This window comes from Hemitrygon akajei, chromosome 3, assembly GCF_048418815.1.
Source record: "Hemitrygon akajei chromosome 3, sHemAka1.3, whole genome shotgun sequence".
In the NCBI taxonomy this organism is placed as follows: Eukaryota; Metazoa; Chordata; class Chondrichthyes; order Myliobatiformes; family Dasyatidae; genus Hemitrygon; species Hemitrygon akajei.
Genome location: NC_133126.1, coordinates 1,086,401 through 1,110,457, shown reverse-complemented (window position 1 = coordinate 1,110,457; position 24,057 = coordinate 1,086,401). Strand labels below are relative to the sequence as shown.

Sequence of the window (24,057 nt, the reverse complement as noted above, 5' to 3'; positions counted from 1 at the left end):
ACCAGTTGCTTTGCCAGTGCAGCCTGAAAAAGACGGAAGTTTTGTATGGTATGTCAGACCATATGAAGATAAGTGGAGGGATAGGTAGTTTTGAGGAAGTAGAGAGGCTACAAAAGACTAAAACAGATTAAGAGAATGGGCGAAGAAGCGGCAGATGGAATACTGTGTCAGGAAGTGTATGGTCGTGCACTTTGGTAGAAGAAATGGAAGGATAGACTATTTTCTAAATGGTGAGAAAATTCAAAAATCTGAGGCACCAAGGGACTTGGCAGTTCTTGTGCAGGATTCCCTAAAGGTTAGCTTACAGGTTGAGTCAGTGGTGAGGAAGATGAATGCGATGTTTGCATTCATTTCAGGAGGACCAGAAAATAAAAGCAAGGATTTAATGTTAAGGCTTCGTAAGACACTGTTGAAGCCTTACCTGGAGTATTGTGAGCAGTTTTGTAAGAAAGGATATGCTGATATTGGAGAAGGCCTAACCCTTATGCAAGGTTCACGAAATGATTCTAGGACTGAAAGGCTTGTCATATGGAAGATGGTTTTCAAATCAAATCAAGTTTAATTATCATTCAAACCAAGCATGGATCCAGTCGAACTAGAAAGCGTTCCTCCGGGGCCAAGCTGCATCATACAGTGCCCCGGTGTTTCCGGCGTCTCGGACACAGCGCACAGAGCTCGGGTGTTTCCGGCGTCTCGGGCACGGCGCTCAGAGCTCGGGTGTTTCCGGCGTTTCGGGCACAGCCCACAGAACTCGGACGTTTCCGGCTCTGCTCGGGTATTTCCAGGCGGGATTCCGGAGCCGGTGCTGATGCTGCGACTTCGCTGTCAGAGGCGGATTCGGAGTAAATCGAGCGGCTGAGGGTGAGTGAGGAGAAGCCGAGGGTGGACACGAGGCCGAGAGCTCGGCTCTGCGTGAAAGGAAGCGCCGGGTTGTTGGATGAGGGGGAAATGGGTGCGAGGTGCATGAAGAGGATTAGGAAGTGTGAGAAAAATTATGAGGAGATGGGGGAGAGGTGAGGGATGTAGGTAAAATTGATATGGGGGATGGGTGTAAGGAAGGATGAAGGTGTGTGAGGGGGAATGAGGTTGGGTGAAGGGAAATGCGAAGAAAATGGATGTGAAGGTGATATGGGGGTGAGGGAGGATGAGGCTGTGTGAAGGGGAATGAAGAGGGATAAGGTGATGAGGGAGAGTGAGGACAATGAAGAGAGGTGAGATGATGAGAGAAAGTGAGAGAGATAGAGAGTTGAGCAAGATAGATGGAGACTTAGTTTCTTCCTGTCATTGATTCATTGACTCTACACCCAGCCTCGACTGCCTCCACTCTCCTCTGCCCACCAACTCAATTTCCTCCCGGCCACTCACTCCAGCCCTTAAGTCACTAACACCACTTGCAGGCCATCATTGCCACATCCTGTTCTTTAATTCTGACCACAAACTGTGCCCCTAATGCTGCAGCCAAATACCTGTGTGATTGCTGTCTCCATCACACTAGCCTACTGGCTCAATCCATTAGTCCAATAGCCATTAACTCTAAGCTCAGTCTTTTGGCTTCATCCTCTGGTCTTGCAGCCATCGATTCTGTCCCCTACTTTACTGGCTGCTGTGTCCATTCACTTATCCTGTGACCAATGACTCCATACCCAGGTCATTAGATTTGTAAGATTTGCCAAATTGTATTAAATTTGACTAAATTTTGTGGCAATGACAAGCCATTCTGGGTATAGGTATATCAGCTACAAGCATGACAGATTTGCTACGTGATTGCATCCAGTGTAAAGAAGTAATACTTAACAAAGTGATCATTATAGACTGTTCCTTGAGACCGCAGTTCCTCACTTTCTATCCTCAGATGGGTAGAGAATGAACATATTTTTCCCATGGCAGGGACTATCTAAGACAAGAGGGCAGAGATTTATGGTAAGGGGGGGAGGTATGGAGAGAATCTGAGGAAGAATATTTCCTACTGAGTGGTTGCAATCTGGAATGTGCTTTCTGAGAAGGTCAAGGCAAATTCTCTCACAGTAACTATGAAACATTTAAACAATTACTGTCCCCATGTTGTTGGTACCTGATGCACTCCATGACAACTAGCTGTTTGCTTTCTGCCCTGCACCACTTTGAGACATCCCTGACTGGCAACAGAGTAGTGGCATGCTATCTGAGTCTTATATGTGACCACTGAAACACTTGTATGCTCCCCTGCTCTCCTAGTTCTTTTCCTCACATATAATAGACAATAGACAGTAGGTGCAGGAGTAGGCCATTCGGCCCTTCTAGCCAGCACTGCCATTCACTGATGGCTGATCATACACAAAAGTTTTTCTGCATCTCTGTTCTAAATGGCCTACCCATTATTCTTAAACTGTGGCCTCTAGTTCTGGACTCACCCATCAGCGGGAACATGCTTCCTGCCTCCAGTGTGTCCAATCCCTTAATAATCTTATATGTTTCAATCAGATCCCCTCTCATCCTTCTAAATTCCAGTGTATACAAGCCAGTCGCTCCAATCTTTCAACATATGACAGTCCTGCCATTCCGGAAATTAACCTTGTGAACCTACGCTGCACTCCCTCAATAGCAAGAATGTCCTTCCTCAAATTTGGAGACCAAAACTGCACACAATACTCCAGGTGGGGTCTCACCAGGGCCCTGTATAGCTGCAGAAGGACCTCTTTGGAACAGTGCTAGTTGTAGTGCCACAGACCTGGCTGGCACTGTTTTCCCACCATCAGTATCTAAGATAGCATGGTCTGGATTGTGGGGATCTTTGATGATGGATGTTGCCATCTTGAGATAGTGAAGAGAGGCGTGCCTATGATGAGTCCACTGCCGTCTTCAGCTTCTTACATTCCTGCAGATACGAATTGCCATGTCAGACTGTGATACAGCCAGTCAGGATACTTTCATGAGTAAACATTCTGATAGAGTCATTGAGTGCTGGAACGTTACAGCACATAAACAGGCCCTTCAGCCCACCTACTCTGCTGAACCATTAATCTGCCTAGTCCTATTGACCTGCATCTGGACCACGGTCCTCTATACCCCTCACATCCATGTACCTATCCAACATTCTCGTAAATGTTGAAATTGAACCGCCATCCACCCCTTGTGCTGGCAGTTAATTCTGCACTCACACTGTCCTCCGAGTGAATAAGTTCCCCCTTATGTTCTCCTTAAACATTTCACCTTTCACCCTTAATCCATGACCTCTACCTCTGTGGAAAAAGCCTGATTGCTTTTACCTTAACAATGTCCCTCATAATTTTGTATACTGTACCTCTATCAAATCTCCCCTCATTCTCCTAAGCTTTAGCGAATAAAGTCCTTTTCATATAACTCAGATCCTCAAGTCCCAGCAACATATTTGTAAATTTTCTCTGCCCTCTTTCAACCTTGTTTACATCTTTCCTGTAGGTGGGTGACCAAAACTGCACACAATACTATAAAATAGGCTTCGCCAATGACCTGTACAACTTCAACAAAACATCCCAACTCCTTTTTTCAGTAACACACACACACACACACACACACACACACACACACACACACACACACACACACACACACACACACACACACACACACACACACACACACACACACACACACACACACACACACACACACACACACACACACACACAATACTGGAAGAACTCAGCAGGCCTGACAGAATCTATGGAAAAAAGTACAGTTAATGTTTTGGGCTGAGACCCTTCGACAGGACTGAAGAAAAAAAGATGACAAGATTTAAAAGATGGGAGGTGATAGTTGGAGAGCAGCAGAGATCACAGAGGGGTAACAGTGTGAGAGGGTTTCACTAAACTCCCGTTGAAGGGAAGATTTAAAGTTCTTCAGGCTAGGCATCCCTGGAGAGACTTTGCAGTGCAGTAATCAAATCATAAGCAAGACAAAATCTGCAGATGCTGGAAATCCAAGCAACATTATTTAGTACATTGATTTATGTAGGCCAATGTGCAAGACCCTACCTGCCAATGACACCATTTTGAAGGAATTATGGATCTGTATTCCTTCTGTCCTACCGCCCACCATGTAAAACCTATTCTGGTTTGTCCTGCCAAGTGCAACACCTCACACTTGTCTGCATTAAATTCCATCTGATGAAGGATTGAGCAGCAATGATGGGAGGAAAGAAACTGTTGAAATTTTGGGTCAAAACCCTGCATCAGGACTGAGAGTGGATGTGAGATTGCCAGCACAGGGAGGGAAAGGGCAGTGGTAAGAAAGGTTTCTGAGGGAATTAGTGGACTGCAGTGAGGTGTAAGGTGACAGCAGGTAACGTTGGGTAGGGTGAGGAGTTCACCCACTACAGTTTTTCAATTCCACTTCATTCACCTCCTCTGTCTGGCACTACCTACTGTCACCTTATACCCCTCAGTGCACTGACTGCCTAAAAGTCCTTTCTGAAATATGGACAGTTTCTTTCTTCCCACAGATGTTGCTCGATCTGCTAAGTTCTTCTAGGCGATTGTTGCTCCAGATTCCAGCATCCTTTGTGTCTGCACTCTACTTTCATCAGTATATCTGTAGAATTGTTCAGTGATGAGCTGAATCTCCTTAACCACCTAATAAAGTAGAGCTGCTGGTACCCTTTCCTTATGATTATATAGATGTGCCGGGCCCAGGCAGATCATCCAATATGTGAGCACCCAGCTACTGATTTGTTGTTGCATTGTTGTTTTGTTGCTTGTTGTGTTGTGTTCTGTGTTGTTCTACCAAGCATTGAGGACCTGCTATGTTGGGCAACACTTACAGGCTGCCCTGAGCACATCCTTGGGCATGTTGGTTGTTAATGCAAACAGTGCATTTCACTGTATGTTCAAAGTCAGCATCATCATCATCCTTAGGTGCCATGCCATATGATGAGGGCAATCATGGGCTTCTATCTGTCTTTAAAGTGAAAAGTTCTAATAATAAGCTCTTCAAAATGCTGGTCTGTCCATCCCTTCATGTTACTCACGAATGTCATGCGCTGTCAACTGCAACTTTTTCTTCCATCAAATTTCCCTTCGCTGCAAGGTGTTCAATCTTCTCTTTCATCAGTACATGTGGCAGAAATTCTGACTGCCTTTTCCTGATTGATGATATCAGCTCTCTTCTTATTCTGGCTTTTCGCAACACTTCCTCATTTGTTACTCTGTCCTTCTACGATATATTCATCATTCTTCTCAAAAACCATATTTCTACAGCTTCCAATTTTTTTCCCTTTTAAGTACATATTCAATTCTTCTTTGGACACTACAACTGAATCTGTCTGCACTACAATCCCTGCCAGGATCCTGTCCTCCTTCCCTGTGTTATAGGTATTGTCCTTCATTTCACTTTCATCCCAGTTTCCCTGGCTTTTGACCCCTCCACCAGTTTCTATGTTTTCTTCACTATCAGATTGACCTCCTCTGTTTCAATGATACTATTCCAGCTTCTCCGGTCTATCATGATAACTAATGGGCCTCATCCCAGAATCACTTCTGTATCCTGTCCAGGGCCTGCACATCTTTACTTAAGGCCAGGACTGGATCAGTACTCCAGCAATTCATGACACTAAACATGGATGCAGAAAAAAAGAAGCAGGAGCAGACCATTTGGCACCTTTTGGTCTCCATGCTATCATGCATTCTTTTTGTTCTCTCTAACCCTCTGCATCTTCTACAACTTAAATGTGTTTGAGTTCTGGTTTCCTCCATTCTGATGAAAGGTCATCAAATTGAAACATTGTCTTTCACCCTCTCTGAGCCTGCTGAGTATTTATTTCCATTATTTTCTGTTTTTATCTGTCCATTCTTAAATACTTTTTGAAATTTGCCACTTCATATCCTGTAGCCAGGTGGTCAAGGATGTCCTTAAAATTAATCTTAATTCCCAGTTCTTGGAGCAGAATCCCATAAATTATCCTCATCCAGGTAACTTTTTAAATGTAGCAAGAGTCTCTCTCTCTCTCTCTCTCTCTCTCTCTCTCTCTCTCCCCACCATCATTAAGACAGTGTGTTCAAGACTCATGTTAATTGAGTGAAATATTCATTCTTTTCAATGCCCATCTAATATGTCTATTAATTAACTTAGAGTCATAGAACACTACAGCAGAGAAGCAGGCCCGTTGAACCATCTAGTCCATGTCAAATTGTTATTCTGCCTAGCCCAGCATAGGCAAACAAGGGTGGATGAATCCCCAGGGCCTGATAAGATGTTCCCTCAGACCCTGTGGGAGGCTAGTGCAGAAAATGCAGGGGCTCTAGCAGAGATATTTAAATGTTCTTAGCAACAGGTGAGGTACCAGAGGATTAGCGGATAACTAATGTTGTTCCGTTGTTTAGGAAAGGTTCTAAATATAAGCCAAGTAATGATAGGCTGATAAGCCTGACATCAGAATTGGAAAAGTTACTGGAAGGTATTCTAATGGTTCAGATATATAAGTATTTGGATAGACAGGGACTGATTAGGGAAAGTCATCATGGCTTTGTGCATGGAAAGTCCTTTAGAGTTTTTTGAGGAAGTTGACAGGAAAGTTGATGAAGTCAAGGCAGTGGATATTCTCTACATGGGCTTTAGCAAGGCCTTGTACCAGGTCCCGCATGTGAAGTTGGTAAATAAGGTTGAGTCACTTGGCATTCAAAAGGAGATAGTAAATTGGATTAGACATGGCTTTGTGGGAGAAGCCAGAGAATGGTTTTAGATGCTTGCCTCTCTGACCGGAGGCCTGTGACTAGTGGAGTGCCGTAGGGATCGGTGCTGGGTCTGTTGTTTTTTGTCATCTATATCAACAGCTTGAATAATAAAGTGGCAAACTAGATCAGCAAATTTGCAGATGATACCGAGGAAGGTTATCATGGCTTGCAGTGGGATCTGGACCAGCTGGAAAAATGGGCTGAAAAATGGCACATGGAATTTAATGCAGATAAATGTGAAGTGTACTTCAGGAGAACCAATCAGGGTAGGGAGGTCTTACGCAGTGAGCAGTAGGGCACTGAGGAGTATGGTGGTACAGAGGGATCTGGGAATGCAGATCCATAATTCCTTGAAGTGGCGTTACAGGCCTTTAGAGTGGCTTTGGCTCATCAGACTTGGGCGAGGTAAAGTATCTTGTAAGTTACTCTCTTTTTGTTCTTATTTGTTCATTTCTCATCTGTTAGGGCATAGTACTTGAGTGAGAGAGGCTCCAAAGGGAATGTTTTATACTCTGTGTGGGATGTAGGAAGTCTGGGAGACCTTCAGTCTCTTAGATAAGCTCATCTGCACCAGGTGCATCAAGTTGCAGCTCCTGACAGAATGTATTAAGGAACTGGAGTTGCAGCTTGATGACCTTTGACTATATGGGAGAATGAGGAGGTGATAGGAGATGGAGGGAGATAGTAACCCCTAGGTTGCAGGAGACAGGTAACTGGGTGACATCAGGAGAAGGAGGGGAAATGCACAACCAGTACAGAGTACACCTGTGGCCAATCTCCACAATAATAATTATACAACTTGAGATAGTATTGAGGAGGACAACTTACTGGGGGGAGCCAGAGTGACTGGGTCTCTTGCACTGAGTGTCGTGCTATGGCCTAGAAGAGAAGAGAGGGGACTCTCCTGGTGGTGCTCATGGCATGAGATTCATTTTGGCTTCGCTCCATTCCTTTTAATTTTATTACCCATAGCCACTCTTATTTACTTTGTTTTATAGCTACACTAAAGGGTTTATGTTATAGACATATTTTTGGACTTTGACTTTAAGTTGCTGAAAATGAATACCAGATCACAAGAAGCTAAAAACTGGAAAGACTCTGATGCTAATGGAAAAAAAGTTGGTGATCGAAAATCATCTAAGCAACCTCCTTTAACTTTTGAAACAATGTCGAAACTTTTAGATGAAAAACTCAGTCATAAATTTGCCATGTTTGAAGGAGTTTTAAAGACGGTTGAGGATAATTTTAAATTGTTTAAACGTGAGTTTGAACTACAACAAGCAAGAATTTCAGAACTTGACGAAGGAGCTCGGCAGAGAGATCGAAGGATTACAACTTTGGAACAAAATTTATCTTTGATGTCTCAACAGCTGGATCATTATAAATTCAAAGTTACTGACCTTGAAAATCGATCCCGAAGACAGAATCTACGGATAATCGGTCTTCCTGAAGATGTCAAGAAGGGTGATCCTATCAAGTTCTTATCTCAATTTTTATTCGATATGTTTGGCACAGAAGTTCTAGATGCCCCTCCATTAATCAACTGCGTACATCGTGCTTTACGTCCTAAACCTTCTACTGGATCTAAACCAAGACCAGTTATTATTTGTCTCCATTACACTCACATCAAGGATCGTCTGATACGTGCTGCTTGGCGGAAAGGCATATTCGAATTTTGCTTTGTTGAAGATTTCAGCCCCGAAGTTTTGAAGGGATGAATGGCTTTTAAGCCACTGATGTTGGAATTCTTTCAAATGGGTCTCAAACCAGCTCTGCTGTTTCCTGCCCAATTGTGAATTGTCCTTACAGATAATTCCCGTTGTCTGTTTAAGTCATTAAATGAAGCCCAAAAATTTTTTGATGAGCAATGTTCTTCTGCTACGGTCTAATTAATGTTCTGCTTTATTTTTGGTTTTTACTTGAATTTTTAAGCTACTAATTAGCTTACAGATCTGATCTGTTATAATGCGAGTGTTTTTGTTTTTGGCTTGTGTAGGTATTTTTCATATTTCTAGATTAGACTTTTCTGCTCTCTTTTGTGATTCTGCTCTTTTTATTTTCGAAACTAATTTAGTAGATGATTTGGTGTTTGATTTCCTTTTCTTAGAATGGAGAAGCATTTGCCCTCTACTTTTAACATTTTAAAATGTCGTCCTGCTTTCTTCTTCCCATAAGACCTTATTTTCTTGCTGTATCATTTTCAATCGCTTATGTTTGAAAATAACCAACAACATGAATTGGCGCCTGTTTTTCTTTTTTTTGAAATATAAGTATTATGGTATTCTGTTTTATGATTTAAACTTTGTTTTTTATCACTGTAGTTTTTTTTCCTTTTTCTCTTTTTTGATAATTTTTAAAATATTTTTTGACTATGGGTGGTGTTTTTTTTAAAACTTCTATCTTTTGGGCTGCCTTCAGGAGAGATAGGGGTAGATTTAGTTCTAGATTATTTCAGTCAATCTTTGGCCTATTTCTGGGTCTTTGTGGGTGGGGGGAGGGGGTATTTCTTTTTTTTAGTTTAGATTTTTTCACCTGGGCTAATTCGAAACTACTAAAATGTCCAATATGTCGTAACTTCCGATTCCTCCTTGAACCTTTTTCCCTCTTCCGGGTTCATGAGTTTGCATTCTGGTTAACCCTTTACATACCATACAATCAATTCTAATATGATGGATAAGATTATTAACTTTGTTTCTTGGAATACAAAGGGTTTAAACCATCCGAATAAATGGGAAAAAATATTTAAAGCATTCCATAGAATGAATGCCCATATTATCTTTGCATAAGAAACTCATGTGAGGAAAGAGGATAATCAGTTTTTTTTAGGTTTTGGAAAGGTCAACAATACTATTCAAACTCTCAGGCCAAAGTGAAAGGAGTTTCTATCTTTATAGATTCTTCAATTTCATTTGTTCACTACGAAACAATTTTGGATCCGAATGGTAGATTTTTGTTAATTACTGGTTTACTCTGTAACAAAAAAGTGGTTATGGTTGATGTTTTTGCTCCAAATGTTGATTATCCTGAACTTTTTAAATGCTTACTGACATCCCTTCCTAATTTAAATGATTATATGTTGATAATGGGTGGAGATTTTAACTGCTGTTTAAATCCTTCGATGGATAGGTTTATGACTAATCAGACACTTCCGAATAAATCGACTACCCTTATTAACTCCTTTATGCTTGATTTTGGAATTTCAGAAATTTGGAGGTTTTTACATCAAAAGGATAAAGAGTTTTCATTCTTTTCCATTTATTTCACAATTATTCTAGAATTGACTACTTTTTTATTGATTCTCGTTTAACTCCTTCTGTTATTGACTGTAACTACAATTCCATTGCCATTTCTGACCATGCACCCCTGAAACTTTCTATCAAATTAATGGATACACCTTCTAGTTTTGGACAATAGTGGTTCAATTCCGTTCTACTTCAGGACTCGGACTTTGTTAATTTTATTAAGGAACAGATTGATTTCTATTCAACAAATTTTATGGAAGAAATTTCCAGCGGGATATTATAGAACATAGAATAGTACAGCACATTACAGGCCCTTCGGCCCACAATGTTGTGCCGACCCTCAAACCCTGCGTCCCATATAACCCCCCCACCTTAAATTCCTCCATATACCTGTCTAGTAGTTTCTTAAACTTCACTAGTGTAACTGCCTCCGCCACTGACCCAGTCAGTGCATACCACGCACCAACCACTCTCTGAGTAAAAAACCTTCCTCTAATATCCCCCTTGAACTTTCCTCCCCTTAAAGTCCTCTTTTACTGAGCAGTGGTGCCCTGGGGAAGAGGCGCTGGCTATCCACTCTACCTATTACTCTTAATATCTTGTACACCTCTATCATGTCTCCTCTCATCCTCCTTCTCTCCAAAGAATAAAACCCAAGCTCCCTTAATCTCTGATCATAATCCATACTCTCTAAACCAAGCAACATCCTGGTAAATCTCCCCTGTACCCTTTCCAATGCTTCCACATCCTTCCTATAGTGAGGTGACCAGAACTGGACACAGTACTCCCAAGTGTGGCCTAACCAGAGTTTTATAGAGCTGCATCATTACATCGCGACTCTTAAACTCTATCCCTCGACTTATGAAAGCTAATACTCCATAAGCTTTCTTAACTACCCTATCTACCTGTGAAGCAACTTTAAGGGATCTGTGGTCATGTACCCCCAGATCCCTCTGCTCCTCTGCTCCTCCACACTACCAAGTATCCTGCCATTTACTTTGTACTCTGCCTTGGAGTTTGTCCTTCCAAAGTGTACCACCTCACACTTCTCCGGGTTGAACTCCATCTGCCACTTCTCAGCCCACTTCTACATCCTATCAATGTCTCTCTGCAATATTTGACAATCCTTTACACTATCTACAACACCACCAACCTTTGTGTCGTCTGCAAACTTGCCAACCCACCCTTCTACCCCCACATCTAGGTCGTTAATAAAAATCACGAAAAGTAGAGGTCCCAGAACAGATCCTTGTGGGACACCACTAGTCACAACCCTCCAATCTGAATGTACTCCCTCCACCACGACCCTCTGCCTTCTGCAGGCAAGCCAATTCTGAATCCACCTGGCCAAACTTCCCTGGATCCCATGTCTTCTGACTTCTTGAATAAGCCTACCGTGTGGAACTGTAAGCCTACCGTATTATGGGATAATTTTAAAGCATACATTCATGGGCAAATTATCTCATATTCTGCTGGACTGAAAAAAACCAAATTAATACAGAAATCTGTATGTTGGTTGATAAGATCAAAGAAATTGACAAGAAATCTTCTATTACTCCTAGTAAGGAGCTTTATAAAAAGAAGGTCGAACTCCAAATGGAGCATTGTTTACTTTTAACATCCTTGATTGAAAATCAATTAATTAAAACTAAGTGTCAATTCTATATATATGATGATAAATCTGGTAAATTATTGGCTAATCAATTGAAATCTGCTTCGGTTAATAGTCAGATTATTAAGATTCATAAACGAGATGGAACTTTGATGGTTGATCATAATGAGATAAACAAATCTTTTCAAGAATTTTATACCGCTTTTTATCAGTTAGAATTTCCTGATAGATAGATAGATAGATAGATAGATACTTTATTTATCCCCATGGTGGTACTTTGCCCACGACAGAGCCCGCCTTCCTTACCAGCTTATTAAGACGTGAGGCGTCCCTCTTCTTAATGCTTCCTCCCCAACACGCCACCACAAAGAAGAGGGCGCTCTCCACAACTGACCTATAGAACATCTTCAGCATCTCACTACAGACATTGAATGACGCCAACCTTCTAAGGAAGTACAGTCGACTCTGTGCCTTCCTGCACAAGGCATCTGTGTTGACTCCACTATAATGCATGAATTTTTAAGGAAGTTGAATATACCGAAATTATCACCCAATGAACGTTTAGTATTAGATGCTCCTATCACGGAACAAGAAATAAAGGATGCTATTTCCTCGATGAATTCAGGTAAAGCATTGGTCCGGATGGCTGTACAGTAGAATTTTAAAAATCCTTTTCTGCTATATTTTCTCCCTGGATATGTAGAATCTTTAAGGATGCATTATTTATAGGTAGATTACCACAATCTTTTTACAGTGCTTCTATTTCCCTAATTCTTAACAAAGATAAGGATCCCACTGAATGTGTATTATATGGGCCTATATCCTTATTGAATGTGGATTCTAAGGTCTTTTCTAAAATATTAACAACTAGATTGGAGAATATATTGCCTCAAATTATTTCTGTCGACCAGATCGAATTTATTAAAAATCGCTATTTGTCTTTTAATATTAGGAGATTAATGAATATTGTTTATACTCCTTTATCTAGCATTCCAGAATGTGTCATATCATTGGATGCCAAGAAATAGAGTTGAATGGGCATACTTATTTAGCACACTTGAGAAATTTAATTTTAGCTTGAAATTTTTATCTTGGATTAAATTGATATATCATACCCCTTCGGTTTCGGTACTTACCAATAATCTAAGATCTCCCTTTTTTCAGTTGTTTTGTGGCACTAGGCAAGGTTGCCCTCATAGCCCATTGCTGTTTGATATTGCCTTGGAACCTTTAGCTATTGCTATTCGCGACTCACCTACTTTACTTGGCATTTCCTGTGGGAATGTGATACATAAGTTATCATTATATGCAGATAATTTGTTACTATATTTTTCGAATCCTGAGAAATCCATTCCTGTTGAAAAAATTACTTATAATTTAAGAGATAAATATGAAACATTTTTGAAAATTTGGCGCCCTTATTTACAAACAACAGGATTAAATATATAGGTGCTCCAAAGATAAAATAATTGGTTATTTGGGGAAATAAATAAATATATATACTAAAGTTATTCAGAACTCCGTGGAGCATGTGGGGATCTTCCGATATCCAGGCACTCTTTCTTTCTTTCTTTTTTTTCTTTTTCTTTTTCTTTTTTTCCATAAGGATGTTGGGGGGAGGGGCTAAGGGGAGGGGGAAGGGTATATATATTTTTCTTTCAGTAATCATTTGAAAACTCAATAAAAAAAGTTTTAAAAAAAAGAAATCCATTCCTGCTGTTATATCCCTGCTCGCTCATTTCAGTAACTTTTCTAGTTATAAACTGAATCCTAATAAGAGTGAACTTTTCCCTTTAAATATGCATGTTCCAATTTATAGACGCTTACCATTCAGATTGGTTACGGACTATTTTACTTATCTGGGTGTTAAAATTACTAAAATGCATAAGGATTTATTTAAAGCCAATTTTTTATCTTTAATAGACCAGGTTAAGCAATTGCTTACTAAATGGTCCTTATTGTCTTTATCATTGATTGGTTGAATTAATGCTATTAAGATGATTATTTTAGCTAAATTTTTATATCTTTTTCAAGTTGTACCAATCTATTTCCAAATCCTTTTTTGATACTATTGACTCTAAAATTTCTTCTTACATATGGCAGAATAAAAATCCTAGGTTAAGTAAAAAATATTTACAGAAATCCAAAAAGGATGTTGGTTTGACACTGCCGAATTTACGATTTTACTATTGGGCAATTAATATTCGATATTTAGTAATGGGTTAACCTTGAATGTAATTCTGTACAAAGGTTTTCATTGGTTTCCATCTTAGGGACTTCGCTTCCCTTTGTTCTTTCCAAATTGAACAAACAAATTGTTAATCCAATAATTAAATATACATTACGAATATGGTTTCAGTTTTGTAAATTTTTTGGCTTGAATAAATTTATTCTATCAAGTCCTATTACATCTAATTTTTTTTCAACCCTCTGTTATGGATGAAGCCTTTTCGGTATGGAAAATGAAGGGTATAATATGGTTTCATGATTTATTTTTGGATAACTGTTTCATGTCTTTTGTACTGTTGTCTAATAAATAAAATTTGCCCAGATCCCATTTTTTAAAGATATTTACAGATTAAAGATTTTTTGAATACTATGTTATCTACTTTTCCAATTTCATTTCCAACTGATATCACAGAAAAAATATTCTGATAAGGGTTCTGAAAACCCTTCTGATAAGGGTTTAATAGCAATCACTTATGATATGATTATGAAAACACAGTCAGGTATATCTGATAAAATTAAGAATGAGTGGGAGAAGGAACTTCAACTCTTCTTATCTATAGAGAAATGGGAGAAAATGTTTCAATTAGTTAACTTTTCTTCTATTTGTGCTAAACATACATTGATTCAATTTAAAGTGGTACATAGGGCCCATATGTCTAAAGATAAATTAGCTCGTTTTTATTCTCATATAAGTCCGATCTGTGATAGATGTCATTTTGAGGTAGCTTCTTTGACTCATATGTTTTGGTCTTGTCCTCTTTTGGAAAAATATTGGAAAGATATTTTTGATACTATTTCTACAGTTTTGCATATTGATTTACAACCTCATCCTATTACTGCAATTTTTGGTCTACCAATGATAGATTTACCCTCCTCAGCCTGTCAGATGATTTCATTTGCTATTTTAATGGCTAGAAGATCCATTTTATTGAATTGGAAAGAGGTTAACCTTCCAACTATATCTCAGTGGTTTTCCCAAACTATATCTTGTTTAAACTTGGAAAAAATTAGAAGTGGTACTTTTGATCCCTCAGTTAAATTTGAAGAAACTTGGAGGCCATTTATTCAATATTTTCATAGAATGTAATTTGACCTTTTCTGATTCCTTTGTATTAACCTTAAATATAGGTAGAGGAGCGGAGTTGATGACAATAATGATTTATCCAATGTAATAAAATCAGCCCAGCTTTGTTTAGTTTAGTTTATCTTGTTTTTGATTTTTCAATTTGGGTTTTTTTTCTTTGTTCTTTTTTATCTTTTTATTTCTTTGTATTATGTTTATATTAAGAGCTTGGGAGGTCAACTATAGTGGTGTTACTTATAGCTTATATCAACATGTGTTAATTACCAATAATGTAATCCCACTCTTTTTGTACTATTATGACTGCTATGTATACGTGTTTAAAACTTAATAAAAAGATTAAAAAAGAAAGAAAGAGAAGAGAGTTGACGAGGACTGCAGTGTTGATAGGAGATTTCTTGGTCAGAGGAACAGAAATGAGGTTGCGTGAGCACAATAGCGACATTTGGATAGTATATTGCCTCCTTGATCAGGGATACAGTGGTTTGAGAGAGTAGTTGGCCAAAGTAAATTCTCCAACCCGTCAGTATGCCAAACTGATCCACAGGTACCTCCAGTCCATCAGTGTGCTACTCTAACCCACATGTAACTACAGCTCATCAGTGTGCTGTTCTGACCCACACGTACCTCCAGTCCATCAGTTCATTGCTCTGATCCTTACGTATCTCCAGTCCATGAGTGTGCCGCTCTGATCCCATGTACCTACAGCCCATTGGTGTGCTGCTCACCCCACAAATACCTCCAGCTGATGAATGTGCTGCTCTGATCCAGACGTACCTACAGCCCATCAGCATGTCACCTTAATCCATACGTGCCTTGAGTACATCAGTGTGCTCTGATGCACATGTACCTCCAACCCATCAGTGTGCGGCTCTGACCCAGACATAACTGCAGTTCATCAGTGTGTCGCCCTGACCCACACAAACCTCCAGTCTGTCACTGTGCTCTATCTCACATGTACCTCCAGCCCATCAATATGCTGCTTTGATCCACACGTACCTCCTCTTTGAACAGAAAGACAGAGTGTGGCACTCTGACCCACACGTACCTCCAGTTTATAAGACATAGGAGCAGAATTAAGCCATTCAGCCCATCAAGTCTGCTCCAACTGACATGTACCTCCAGCCCATCAGTGTGCTCTGATGTTGAATTCTTGTGAGTTGAATTAAGAAACTGCAAGGGAAAAGGACCCTAATGTCAGTTATATACACTCTTCCCAGCAGTAGCTGGGATGTGGACCACAGATTGCAATGAAAGATTGAAAAGGCATGTCAAAAGGGCAATGTTATGATAGTCATGGGAGATTTCAACATGCAGGTCATAGAAACATAGAAAAACTAGAACACAATACAGGCCCTTTGGCCCACAATGCTGTAATGAACATGTACTTACTTTAGAAATTACCTAGGGTTACCCATAGCCCTCTGTTTTTCTAAGCTCCATGTACCTATCCAGGAATCTAGGGGTACTTCTTTACTCAGAGAGTGGTAGCTGTGTGGAACGAGCTTCCAGTAGAAGTGGTAGAGGCAGGTTCGATTTTGTCATAAAAAAAAATAGGAATATGGACAGGAAACGAATGGAAGGTTACGAGCTGAGTGCAGGTAGGTGGGACTAGGTGAGAGTAAGCGTTCGGCATGGACTAGAAGGGCCGAGATGGGCTGTTTCCGTGCTGTAATTGTTATATGGTTATATATCCGGCTCCATCACCATCGCTGGCAGCCCATTCTATGCACTTACTGCTCTCAGTGTAAAAAACAACTTACCCCTGACATCTCCTCTGTACCTACTTCCAAGCACCTTAAAACTGTGCTTGTCATGCTAGCCATTTCAGTTCTGGGCAAAAGCCTCTGATTATCCACAAGATCAATGCCTCTCATCTTATACACCTCTGTCAGGTCATCTTTCACCCTCCGTTGCTCCAAGGAGAAAAGGTCAAGTTTACTCAACTTATTCTCGTAAGGCATGCCCCCCAATCCGGACAACATCCTTGTAAATCTCCTCTGCACCCTTTCTATAGTCTCGACATCCTTCCTGTAGTGAGGTGACCAGAACTGAGCACAGTACTCCAAGTGGGTTCTGACCAGGGTCCTATATAGCTACAACAATACCTCTTGGCTCTTAAACTCAGTCCCATGGTTGATGAAGGCCAATGCACCATATGCCTTCTTAACCATAGAGTCAACCTGCGCAGTTGCTTTGAGTGTCCTATGGACTCGGACCCCAATATCCCTCTGATCCTCCACACTGCCAAGAGTCTTGCTATTAATACTATATTCTGCGATCATATTTGACCTACCAAAATGAATCACTTCACACTTATCTGGGTTGAACTCCATCTGCCACTTCTCAGCCCAGTTTTGCATCCTATCAATGTCCCGCTGTAACCTCTGACAGCCCTCCACACTATCCACAGCACCCCCAACCTTTGTGTCATCAGCAGTTTTACTAACCCAACCCTCCACTTCCTCATCCAGGTCATTTATAAAAATCACAAAGAGAAGGGGTCCCAGAACAGATTCCTGAGGCATACCCCTGGTGATCGACCTCCATGCAGAATATGATCCATCTACAACCACTCTTTGCATTCTGTGGGCAACCCAGTTCTGGATCCACAAAGCAATGTCCCCTTGGATCCTATGCCTCCTTACTTTCTCAATAAGCCTTGCATGGGTTACTTTATCAAATGCCTTGCTGAAATCCATATACACTACATCTACTGCTCTTCCTTCATCAACGTGTTTAGTCACATCCTCAAAAAATTCAATCGGGCTCGTAAGGCATGACCAGCTTTTGACAAAGCAATACTGACTACTACTAATCATATTATACCTCTCCAAATGTTCATAAATCCTGCCTCAACTGGGAAAATCAGGTTGTTAATGAATCTCAAGAGAGTGAGTTTGTTGTATGTCAACAAGATGTTTTTTTAAGAACAGTTTGTTGTTGAGCCTACTAGGGGATTGGCTATACTGGATTGGGTGTTATGTAATGATCGGGAGTTGATTAGGGAGCTTAAGGTAAAATAACCCTTAGGAGGCAGTGATCATATTATGATTGAGTTCAACTTGAAATCTGATAGGGAGAAAGTAAAATCTGATGTAGCTACGTTTCAAATGAGTAAAGAAAATTACTGTGGTATGAGAGAGGAGTTGGCCAAAGTAAATTGGAAGGAATTGCTGGCAGGGATGACAGCAGGGCAGCAATGTCTTGAGTTTCTGGGAAAAATGAGGAAGGTGCATGATAGATATATTCCAAAAACGAAGAAATACTCAAATGGCAATATAGTACAACCGTGGCTAACAAGTGAAGTCAAATCTAATTAAAGTAAAAGAGAGAGCATACAACAAACCAAAAATGAGCAGGAAGAGAGGATTGGGAAGTTTGTAAAAAATAACAGAGAGCAACTAAAAGAATCATCAGGAGGGAAAAGATGAAATATGAAAGCCAATCAGCAAACAATCTTAAAGTGGATAGTAAAAGCTTTTACAAGTATGTAAAAAATAAAAGAGAGATGAGAGTGGATATAGGACCACTAGAAAATGAGGCTGGGGAAATAATAATGGGGGCCAAGGAGATGGTAGATGAACTAAATGAGTATTTTGCATCAGTCTTCACTGTGGAAGACACTAGCAGTGTGCTAGATGTTGAAGGGCTTGAGGGAAGTGAAGCATCGGTGACAGCAGAAGGCAGGTGAAGCACCACCAAAAGTGGTGAGTTCTTTCTTGCATGGGTTTTTTTCTTAAAAATGGTAGCCAGTGCGCAGGTGCAGGAAGTGTCAGAGGCATCGGTGGCAGCAGAAGGCAGGCGGAGCTCCACCAAATGCGGTGAGCTCTTTCTCCTTGCATGGGGTTTTGTCTTATTTTATAAACCATAGAAGAGAGATAGGGTCTAGCAGAGCAGTCATCATCGGAGTGGGGGCTAGAGACAGAGTGGAAACTGAGAGGCTTTGACTCAAGAGGCTTCTATGAGAAGAGTCTGAGGCCAAAGGAACAGGTAAGAAGGGTAGGTTTTTCCTTTTGTTATTGCTGATTTGGTCTTGGTTGCCCAATGCACAGTGCAGGCGGGATGGCAGATATGGCAGTGAAATGCTTCGCCTATGGGATGTGTGAATTCATGGAACTTGATGACTACACCTGTGTGAAGTGTAGCCAACTCCGGCTCCTGAAAAACCACATTAAAGAGTTGGAGCTGGAGTTGGATGAACTAGGGATAATCTGGGAGGTAGAGCAATTAATAGATATGACTCTTAAACAGGTAGTTACATTCAGAATGCAGAATTCAGGGAGTAAGTGGCTGATCGCTGAGAGAGGTAAAGGGAGAAAGAAGTCAGTGCAGGGTCCCCTGTGGCCAATTCCCTTTGAATACTGATGAGGGGGATGACTTATCTGGGCAAGGCAGTAGTAGCCAGACCAATAGCACTGTGGTCAGCTCTGAGCCTCAGAAGGGTAGGATGAAGTCAGGCGGAGCAACAGTCATAGGCGATTCGATAGTTAGGAAGAGAGAGCATGTGTGTTGAATGCCGGGTGAATAATGTAGTCTTTGGAGTACTGCAAGTCTGTGTCTTTACTGTTGCTTTGCTCACTTTAGAGTGCTCGGTGGCGGGTGCTAATGCTTTTTTTGCTGGTGGGGTGAAGGGAATCGTTGCTTGCTGCCGCTTACGTGCGAGAGGAAGGGGAGCAGGGGGGTACTTTGGGATTCTAATATTTGACCGTCATTTGTTCTTTGGGCACTTCTCTGTTCTCGTGGATGGTTGCAAAGAAAAAGCATTTCAGGATGTAAATTGTATACATTTTTCTGACATTAAATGTACCTTTGATAGTTTCAGGATAGAGATTCTGTGGCAGCAAAAGAGACACCAGAATGTCTTTGAGCGGCTGCAGAATGTTCTTGAGGGGAAGTGGAAGCAGCCAGAGGTAATGGTACGTATTGGTACCAATGCCATAGGCAGGAGAGGGGTAGAGGTCCTGTGCACTAAGTTTAGGGAGTTAGGAAGGAGATTGAAGAGCAGGTCCTCCAAGCTGGTAATCTCCAGATTACTCCCAGTGCAACGAGCTAGGGAAGATCAGAACAGGAAGACAGCATAAATGAATGAGTAACTAAGAAGATGATGCATGGGGCAGGGTTTCAAGTTCTTAGATCATTGGAACCTTTTCTGGGGAAGGGGTGACCTGTATAAGTGGGATGGATTGCACCTGAACTAGAGTGGAGCCAGTATCCTGTGAGGGAGGTTTGCTAAATTAGATTTGCTGAGGGGTGGGAACTGAATTGAAGAGGCAGAAGATCAGGTGGTTGGCGCACATGTAGAGACAGCTTGTAGAGAGTTTGTGAGGAAGCATAGGTAGATGATAGAGCAAAGATACACCCAGCCAGATGGTTTGAGATGTGTCTATTTTAATGCAAGGAGTATCATAAATAAGGTGGATGAACTTAGAGCATGGATTAATACGTGGAACTATGATGTTGTGGCCATTACAGACACCCCTTGGATGTCTCAGGGGTAGGAATGGCCTCTGAGTATGCCGGGCTTTAGATGTTTCAAAAATGACAAGAAGAGAGGCTAAAGAGGTGGGGACGTGACATTGCTAATCAGGGATAGTATCAGAGCTGCATGAAAGGAGGAAGTAATTGAGTCAGTGTGTGTGGAAGTCAGAAACCAGAAAGGGGCAATAACTCTATTTGGGTGTTTTTTATAGACCCCCCCTCAATAGTAACAGAGACATCAAGGAGCAGATAGGGAGGCAGATTCTGGAATGGTGCAATGATTGATGATAGAGTTGTTGTGATGGGTGTTTTTAAGTTTCCTACTATTGACTGGCATCTCCTTAGAGCAAGGGGTTTGAATAGGGTGGAGTTTGTTAGGTATGTTCAAGAAGATTTCCTGATGCAGTATGTAGATAAGCTAACTAGAGGAGAGACTGTACTTAATCTGGTATTGGAAAATGTACCTGGTCAGGTGTCAGATCTCTTGGTGGGGGAGCGTTTTGGAGATCTCAATTCTATCTCCTTTATCATAGTGCTGGAGAGGAATAGGAGCAGACAACGTGTGAAACATGGTTGGCACAACAGTGTGGGCCAAAGGGCCTGTAATATGCTGTAGATTTCTATGTTTGCATTCTATGTTGAGTGCAGTTATATTACAAGGGAGAAGGTGCTCAAAAAGCTGAAAGACCTAAGGGCATTAGCGGCGGATCAATCGATTCGTAGAGACAGAGAGAGCTTCGCACAGGTTGGGGAGCAGAGTTTTAAAAAGGAGCAAATCGTAGGGCTCAGTGCATTAGAATGGTAGGTATGACTGTGAGGCCATTTTTCTGTTCTGCGTGTCAGATGTGGGATGTCCAGGAGACTTCCAACCTCCCTGATGGCCACATCTGCCCAGGTGCATTGAACTGCAGCTCCTTAGAGACCGAGTTAAGGAACTGCAAGTGCAGCTCGATGACCTTCGGCTTGTTAGGCAGAATAAGGAGGAGATAGACAGGACCTATAGGCAGGTAGTCACCCCGGGGCCACAGGAGACAGAGAAGTGGGTGACTGTCAGGAGAGGGAAGAGAGGGCGTCAGGTGGTGGAGAGAACCCCTGTGGCTGTGCCTCTTAACAATAAGTACTCCATTTTGAATGCTTTTTGGGGGGGCGACCTACCTGGGTGCAGCAACAGTGATACAGAGTCTGGCTTATGGCTAAGAAGGAACGGAAGAGGAGGGCCGCGGTAATAGGGGACTCTATAGTTAGGGGGACAGATAGGCAGTTCTGTGGGCGCGAAAAGGAAACGCATATGGTAGTTTGCCTCTCAGGTGCCAGGGTTTGTGATGTTTCTGAGCTACAATATCCTGAAATGGGAGGGTGAGCAGCCAGAGGTCATGGTACATATTGGTACCAATGACATAGGTAGAAAGACCATAAGACATAGGAGCAGAATTAGGCCAACTGGCCTATTTAGTCTGCTCTGCCATTCAATCACAGCTGATCAAGCAACACACACAAAATGCTGGTGGAATGCAGCAGGCCAGGCAGCATCTGTAGGAAGAAGTACAGTCGACATTTCAGGCCGAGACCCATCGTCAGGACTCATTAGGGATCATGGCTGATCCTTTTTTCATGTCCTCCTCAACCCCAGTTACCGGCCTTCTACCTGTAACCTTTGATGCTATATCCAATCAAGACCCTATCAATCTCTGCTTCAAATACACCCAATGACCATGCCTCCCCAGCTGTGTGTGGCAACAAATTTCACAAATTCACCAACCTTTGGCTAAAGAAATTTCTCCACATCTCTGTTTTGAAAGGCGCCCCTCTATCCTGAAGCTTTGCTCTCTTGTCCTAGACTTCTGACTAGGCTTTTCAACATTTGAAAGGTTTCAATGAGATCCCCTCTTATCCTTCTAAATTCCAGCGAGTACAGACCGAGAGATATCAAACGTTCCTCGTATGACAACCCTTTCATTCCTGGAATCATCCTTGTGAGCCTCCTCTGGATCCTGCCCAATGCCAGCACATCTTTTCTAAGATGAGGGGCCCAAAATTGTTCACAATACTTAAGGTGAGGCCTCACCAGTGTCTTATAAAGCCTCACCATCACCTCTTTGCTTTTGTGTTCTAGACCTCTTGAAATGAATGCTAACATGGCATTTGCCTTCCTCACCACCAACTCATCCTGCAAAGGGCAGAGGTCCTGAAAGCAGAATACAGGGAGTTTGGAAGGAAGCTGAGAAGCAGGACCTCAAAGTTACTAATCTCGGGATTGCTGCCTGTCCCAGGTGACAATGAGTATAGGAATAGGATGAGGTGGAAGATAAATGAGTAGCTGAAGGATTGGAGCAGGGGCCTGGGATTCAGATTTTTGGATCATTGGGACCTCTTCTAGGGCAGGTGTGACCTGTACAAAAAGGATGGGTTGCACTTGAATCCAAGGGGACCAATATCCTGGCAAGGAGATCTGCTAATGCTGTTGGGGAGGGTTTAAACTAGATTTGCAGGGGGAGTGGGAACTGAAGTGAAGAGGCAGAGGATGGGAAGGTTGGAGCACAAGTAGACACAGCTTGTAGGGAGTCTGTGAGGAAGGATAGGCAGATGTTAGAGCAAAGATGCACTCAGCCTGAATGGTTTGAGATGTGTCTATTTTAATGTAATGACCATTATAAACAAGGCCGATGAACTTAGAGCATGAATAAATACGTGGAACTGTGGCATTGTGGCCATTACAGAGACTTGGATGTCTCAGGAGTAGGAATGGCTGCTGACTGTGCCAGGCTTTAGATGTTTCAAAAAAACAAAAGAGGTGTGGGCATGGCATTGCTAATTAGGGATAGTGTCACAGCTGCAGATGAGGAAGTCATGGTGGGATTGTCTACTGAGTCAGTGTGGGTGGAAGTCAGAAACGAGAAAGTGTCAATAACTCTTTTGAGTGTTTTTATAGAGCCCCCAATGGTAACATGGATATTGAGGAGCAGATAGGGAGGCAGATTCTGGAACAGAGCAATAATAATAGTGTTGTTGTGATGAAGATTTTAACTTTCCTAATATTGATTGGTATCTTCTTAGCGCAAGGGGTTCAGAACCATAGAACACTACAGCACAGTACAGGCCCTTCAGCCCTCCATGTTGTGCCGACCCAAATAATCCTTTAAAAATGTACTAAACCCACACTACCCCATAACCCTCCATTTTTCTTTCATCCATGTGCCTGTCCAAGAGGCTCTTAAATACCCCTAATGTTTTAGCCTCCACCACCATTCCTGGCAAGTCATTCCAGGCACTCACAACCCTCTGTGTAAAAAAACTTAACCCTGATGTCTCCCCTAAACTTCCCTCCCTAAATTTTGTACATATGCCCACAGTTCCACGTATTTATCCATGCTCTAAGTTCATCCGCCTTGTTTACATGGGGTGGAGTTTCTTAGGTGTGTTCAGGAAGGTTTCCTGATGCAATATTTAGATAAGCCAGCTAGAGGAGAGGCTGTACTTGATCTGCTATTGGGAAATGAAGCTGGTCAGGTGTCAGATCTCTTAGTGGGAGAGCATTTTGGAGGTGTGACCATAACTCTATCTCCTTTACCATAGCACTGGAGATGGAGAGGAGCAGACAATTTGGGAAAACATTTAATTGGGGTAGGGGGAAATACGATGCTATTAGGCAGGAACATGGGAGCATAAATTGAGAGCAGATGTTCTAGGGAAATGCACAGCAGAAATGTGACAAATGTTCAGGGAACA

General features: G+C 41.7%; 1 protein-coding gene across 6 annotated transcripts in view; it reads left to right on the top strand.

The window, feature by feature from the left end:
- The first annotated feature begins 753 nt into the window (after positions 1 to 753).
- Positions 754 to 24,057, top strand: part of tmem63c (transmembrane protein 63C) — a 616,893-nt gene continuing 593,589 nt past the window's right edge. For 5 of the 6 annotated variants that reach the window (XM_073039119.1, XM_073039117.1, XM_073039118.1 and 2 more), the window contains exon 1: positions 754 to 861. The gene's annotated coding sequence lies outside the window, so the exon portion shown is untranslated. The remainder of the gene's footprint in view (positions 862 to 24,057) is intronic. The other variant, XM_073039120.1, reaches the window with a different exon arrangement.